Source organism: Artemia sp. Qi Xiang Cuo, chromosome 2, assembly GCF_049724085.1.
Source record: "Artemia sp. Qi Xiang Cuo chromosome 2, ASM4972408v1, whole genome shotgun sequence".
NCBI lineage: Eukaryota > Metazoa > Arthropoda > Branchiopoda > Anostraca > Artemiidae > Artemia > Artemia sp. Qi Xiang Cuo.
Window position 1 is genome coordinate 16513828 of NC_142795.1, and position 6803 is coordinate 16520630.

A 6803-nucleotide genomic window follows, 5' to 3' on the forward strand; every position below is an offset into this window, starting at 1 on the left:
GCGCCAGGAATATGTGGCCTAACATCAGAATTCCTTAAAAATGGGGATCCAGCCATGATCCTCTGGCTACAAATGCTGTTTAACCTTGTGTGGCACTCTGAAAAAATCCCCTCAGACTGAAAGAAGGGCCTACTTGTACCAATCTACAAGAGGAAGGGGAGCAAAGCAGAATGTAGCAATTATCGTGGCATAACTTTACTCTCAGTTCCTGGAAAGCTCTTTGCTATGCTGCTTCTCAAACAGGCAACAAGCAACCTCCATGCCCTCCCTCGCCCCCAGCAAGCTGGCTTCATGCCAGGCAGGTCCACCACCGAGCAAATCCATACGATTAGACAGCTAGTAGAGAAAACTCTTGAATATAAGAGGAAGGCGTACATTGCCTTTGTCGATTTTCGATCTGCCTTTGACACTGTCAATAGGCAGTCACTATGGCTAATCCTCCAGTCTGCTGGCGTACCCACGAAAATCGTCCGTCTCCTCAAAGAGCTGTATAATAACACTGAAAGTGCGGTGATTGTAAATGGACGGCCTTCCAGATATTTCAAAATTAAAAACGGTGTCCGGCAAGGATGTGCTGCTGCACCTGAGCTCTTTAACTGTGTAATAGACCACATCCTGAATAAAACACAGCAGGTGCAGCCGTTTGGCATAGGCTTTGCTGGAAGAGTTCTTTCAGATGTCGACTTTGCTGACAACATGGCGCTAATATGTGAAAACATTAGTGACTTCAAAACTACACTGGAAACACTGGCCTCTGCCACTGAGAAACTTGGTCTGAAAATAAATTGGTCAAAGACCAAGATAATGCCCGTTGAGAAAACGCCATCCAACCTCCTGTCATCTGTGGAAATTTGTGGCCAAACTGTAGAGGTAGTCAAGCAGTTTACCTACCTTGGTTCAATTGTCTGCTCAAACGGAAGCCTAGATGCCGAAATATCAGCAAGAGCAGCAAAAGCAAACTCTGTCTTTGGTCGCCTTCTAAAAACAGTCTTCCATAAACCCCAGATCAGCCGCCTCACCAAAGCACGAATATATTCTGCTTCCGTTGCCAGCGTTATGCTCTATTCTACCGAGACTTGGTCGCTGACTCAGACACAGATGCTGAAGGTAGATGCCATCCAGACAAAACACCTCCAAAAAATCGAATGCTCCTGATGGTCTGACAGGGAACGAAATTCGGAAATCCTCAGGTCCTTCAAACTCCCACCTCTGTCCAAGCAGCTTGAGTCTCGCTCGCTGCGTTAGTATGGTCATCTGCTCTGTCTACCTGCCCAAACACCCGCCCAGCTCATCTTCGATTTCGACTTAGCTGCAAACGGCTGGAGGCGTCCTAGGGGAAGACCACGCACCAGATGGGAGAACGTCATACATGATCGGTTCGCCTCCAGAAACATCAACCCGGCTGAAGCAACAACCCTCGCCCTGAACCGACCACTCTGGAGAAGACTGATGGCACTGATGACTGGTTCCCTCTATGCTGGCAATGCTGCTGAGCAAGAGCTTTAAGTAAGTAAGTAAGTTCTGATGTTCTAATCTTAGTTTGCAATCTTATCTTCCTATCCTTCCAAACTTTTTTCTCAACAGAAAAAAAAAAAAAAATACCTGGCACCTGTGGTATTCTACTTTTACAATCTTCATTTGCATTAATGATTTAGAGCTTATACAACTTGATTGATTTTCCTATTACCAAGCATTGCCTCTTTACCCTTGTTTATGCCTAGTCTAAACATGCATGTCTTCTTGACATCAATTTTCTAACCTATTCTTGCAACCTGAACTTTCAGAAGCTTGAGAGGGCCCTTACTAAAATGCCAGTTTCATTTCATCACATCATCCAAGATGATGGGTCTCTAAACAGATTGTATATCTTTCTAAGGCCAAAAGAAAGTATGCAAAATTCCCAAAAGGTGAAACCATTAGTGCACACAAGAAGGGTAGGGGGTTCTGGGACTGACCCTTCTGAATCCTCTAAATTAGTAATACTGTTGCAGGTGCATTAGAGGTGTGGGGAAATCTCTCCAAGACTGGTCAGTATGAACTCCAAGGAACTTACCAATATCTAAGCTTAAAAATGCAACTTGGTCTCATCTACAGTCATATCTACCCAAGAGGAGGTATATATAGACTGGCTAAGATGGTTACAAACACATCTTAATTTGGGACTAAAAAAACACAACTTACAAACTAATCTACCCATTTTCTTCCTTCTAGGGGAGGGCATTTGCCACACTCTTCTACTATCTTAACTTTAACTTTGAAAACAATCAATTAGTGCTTGAAATTGGTTAGTTGTTGACCAAAAAAAAAGAAAATGTAAATTGATAACATAGCCAGGAGGCACAGCACATTTCAGCACAAACAAAAACAAGGAAATTTAATAAATACCAAAAATATGGTTTTTAGAGGGGTTACAGTCCTTTTTATGGTCTTTGTAGCTTTAGTACTGACAATAAAAACATTCGCCTTCCAGAAATTCAATTATGTTTTGAGAATATTTTTTGTCATTAGTTTCTAAGCATGAAACTTTTAAAAGAGCAGATCATTGATAGTCAACTGTCACATCAAAAACATTTCTAATCCCAACTTGACTATGTAATATGGCTAAATATGTCTTATAATTGTTACCAGCACCACAAAAAAAGATCAACATTCTTGGAATCAAAAATGAAGATAATTTCAGAATCATGATATTGAGGTGGAGTTAGGACTAGAATAAAAATCGAAATTCTGACATTGACCAATCACTAGTTTTTTTTCTGTCTTTTTTTACAACATGAGTGTTTTATTTTTTCAATTATGATGGGTAATACTACATGTTCATATATACACACTGCATACTGCAATTTGTTTTATAATGTTAATGTAAAACAAATTTGTGATTAGTGATTTCAAAAACTCTTAAATACCAACTTAAGAAAAAATATAAAAAAAATTAATTGTATAGGAGGAAAACTGCCCCTTCCTTATCCCCATCTCCACCTCAGGGTCACAGAAACTTTGGGTGGTGCTCATTCAATCAGAAAATGAGAGTTCTTGTATTATAAGTGGAAAGTGATTGGAGACCAACCAGAGGCAGGGAGTATTTTTGGTGAGGGGAAGGGGGTAAACGCTGGTTCCCACCTATTTTGTACTTTCTTTTTGATTGCTCAATTTTGCGTCTTTTAAGAAATTATCAGTACTCCTGTACTAAACGCACTCTTTTATATACTGCAATGCAAACCAGTCACGAAATAGACTGGTACACATGATGAAAAACAGGTTTATGCTGCCTTGAGGGATATAAACAAAGGCAAGAACTATATTTAAACTGTTGTTTTTTGGGGTTTAGGGGGGGGGGGGGAAGGTACCTAGGTTAGGTATTTAATATATGGTATGCTTTATTAATTCACTACAGTCACAAAATGGTTTTTATTGGATTTTCAGAGTTGCTTCCAGTTTAATTTCCCGGCCCAAAATGCCCACATGTAATCCTGGGCTAAACACCAAATTTGCTGATTTTATTGGTTTTTCAATTATCATATTCCCTTTCAACTTTCTTTTCAAATATAAAAATTATCACTGCAATTATGAAGCCCCCTCCCCTCCTGAATGTTCAAACACAACCCTAACCTATCTTTTTCTTCAACTTACAATTAACTCATTTAGTTCTTCTTTAAACTAAATTTACAATTGGTATACATAATCAATCCCTATGAGAGTGTCACCAGTTTATGGAAATTTAGGGAGGGGGCTAAACTTGTGTTTCAAATCCAGAGGGACTTGTGGGGATGGAGGTTAAAGCATAGCACATATTAAATAAATAACCTTACCTAACCTAAGCACCTTTTTCCCCCCTCAACCCCCAAAAAACAAAAGTTTACATATTGGAAATGCAATGACAAACCACAGTTAACAATCTACTTCTCCATTCAAATACTTGTTTGACTAGTTTCTTAAGCAACTTCCCTATAAAATATATTGCATGGGTTCCAGCCAATTGACAAATGCCTTTTTATATAAAAATGGACTATAACATTTGTTTTGAACTTGCTATTTGGTTATAAATCCATTTTGTAAAAGTTGTATAATTCATAAACATTGATTTATCAACATTAAGTCAAATAAAAAAAAAGTTCAGAACAGATCTACCATGTTTTCTTCTTATTCTGTTAGCCCACGTAAAAACTGCTGTTTTACCTGTATGTTGAAAAATATCAAAGCAGACAGAAGAAACATGGAGAATGGGAAAATGGAGAAATTGTTTTGAATTTTTTATCCAGCTTAATTGTGACAAAACAATGCTTTGTGCAAGGTATATAACTTAAATAAAATAGATTTTATAGAGAAATTGTAAGTTTTCAACCAATGTTTTAACCCTTTTTGTACCAAAAAACATAGAAAGAAACTATATTTTTCAAGGGCCAAAAAAAGGTTTAAAACTGAGTTTGCAAGAAAGGTGATTATTATATTTGGACAAACCATAAGAAATGGCATCTAGTGGTATTTGTCATATGGATTATCAAGAAAATGGCAAATTCATAATCTAGACTGTAATTATACAACTTGTTTTGAGAGTGGAGGCCTTTATTGAGCTCTGAAGCAAAATAACCAAATGACCAATTTAGTAGGTTTCAATGAACGCCTTTAAAAACAATTCAATAATTGTAATTGTTTATTGAATGTCAAACATGAACATAAATTTCTAGGTGGCACAGTAATTTAGCTAAGATGAAACTGAAAACATCATTTGATGCCTTTTTTTATGTTCTCTTGTAATTCAATAATTAGTTCTGGGGCTAACTGCATCTTGAGCCCTTAAGTGAGCCCCTCAGGTATTTTACATGAATTATGAAAGAGCAAAAAAAAAGCATCAAATGATGTTCTCACTTTCATTATAGCTAAATTATATGGCCCACTGCAAATTTACCATGAACTTTACCCCCCTACTGACCTAATGTGCAAATATATACTTTGAATTGGAATAAACCTTGAATTGTCAACAGCAAAGTTTTGAATTGCAAAATTCAGCACTCTTTTTGTCAATAGCATTTGAAAGATTGAAATGGTAGGAAAATGGTTTGAATTGAGAATGAAGTATTTTGCAGGTTAGGTTATAACTTCTTTGTGAGGTTATGAAAATGAAAAACCCTTGGGGCCCCTTTAAGGGCTCACAATGCATTAGGCTAGCCCCAGAAGCAATTACTGAATTATGAAAGAGCATAAAAAAGGGGTAAATATTTACCAAATCATATTATTGAGTTACAACTAAAGTGAATACACCAGTTGATGCCTTTTTTTATGCTGATTATAAGTATAACAATCATTTCTTTTGGAAATGAATTTTAGCCCCCCCCCCTATATATGTCAATTCAGGATATGTATTTGCACTTATGTGGGTGGGGGTTCGGTTTGGGGAGGGGGGGCTGAAATTCATTTCCAATAGAAATGATTATTATATTTGTAATCAGCATAAAAAAAGGCATCAAACAGTGTATTCACTTTATTCTAAACTCAATAATATGATTTGGTAAATATTTACCAAAAAAGGCATCACATGATGTTTTCACTTTCATCCTAGCTAAATTATTGCCCCACCTAGAAATTTAGCAACAAGAAAGGCAATAAGCTTATTAAGTGCAGGGTTAGGCTAGGAGTTGTTCTAGGTTGAGATCTAGCCAAGTAGCCTAGCACTTTAGAGCAGTGGCAGATCCAGGGGAGAGGCAAGGGGGGCGTGTGCCCTCCTAATACAGTCTAAAGTAGTGTAATATACTTAATTAACACATGTTTCCATTAATTAAACTTGCTCCTATTGCAAGTTTATCAGATCAACTTATTTTGCCCCCCCCCCCCCAAAGAAAAAATTCCTGGATCTGCCACTGCTTTAAAGCCTCATAACCTGGGAGAAGGCAAGGTTTATCTAGGTATACCAGTAAATATAGCCTATACCAAATCATATTATTGAGTTAGGAATAAAGTGAATATAGCCTATCATTCAATACCTTTTTTATGCTGATTATGATTATAATAATCATTTCTATCGGAAATGAATTTCAGCCCCCCCTATAAATGCCAATTCAGGGTATATATTTCTACATTAAGGGGGGTGGGGCAACTTTTGTTTCTGATGTAAATGGGAGGTAAGTTTAAACTTTACCCCCACCCCTTCTAATGTAGAAATATATACCCTGAATTGGCATATATATGGTGGGGGGCTAAAATTCATTTCTGATAGAAATGATTATTATATAATAGGCCTATTTGTAATCAGCATAAAAAAGGCATCAAATGGTGTAGGCTATTTACTTTATTCCTAACTCAATAATATGATTTGGTATATATTTACCAGTATACCAAGGTACATATAATAAAAGGATTTTCATGGCAGATGTCAGAAAAAATGGGAGGGGGCAGCTGCCCCCCTGCCCAGAACCACCACTGGCTATTGCATTGCCTAAAATGGCCCTTGAGCCAATTAGGCCCTTTTGTAACTTACCCGAAACTGAGAATAGCTGCTTAGTAAGCAACAATCAAAACTCGTCCACTACAAGATGCTCTTATCTTTTCTTCTTTTTTAGATAGGTTCTATGAAATTTATTCCCCTGTCAATAGATCATTTTTTCATCTTTCTATTCTTTTAAACCTCAGAAATTGGAACAGTTTTGAGATTGAGATAGATGACGTCTTGATAGATTTGCTATTAAAATTTCATAAGCAAAATAATTTATAGTTCGGGAGCCACTAAAGCGTATCTTGTTTCTAATCCTTCTAATCAAAGCGTATCGAATCTTTGTCAAAGAACTATTCAACGTGAAGCGGAAAAATTT

At 37.2% G+C, this 6803-nt stretch overlaps 1 protein-coding gene across 3 annotated transcripts in view; it reads right to left on the reverse strand.

Annotated features, from left to right (window-relative positions):
* The window catches only part of Mtmr6 (Myotubularin related protein 6), a 110561-nt gene extending 103963 nt beyond the window's left edge, over positions 1-6598 (reverse strand). Inside the window, exon 1 of one of the 3 annotated variants that reach the window (XM_089099253.1) lies at positions 6473-6598. The gene's annotated coding sequence lies outside the window, so the exon portion shown is untranslated. The remainder of the gene's footprint in view (positions 1-6472) is intronic. The other 2 variants (XM_089099245.1, XM_089099260.1) reach the window with 2 other exon arrangements.
* Positions 6599-6803: the final 205 nt, after the last annotated feature.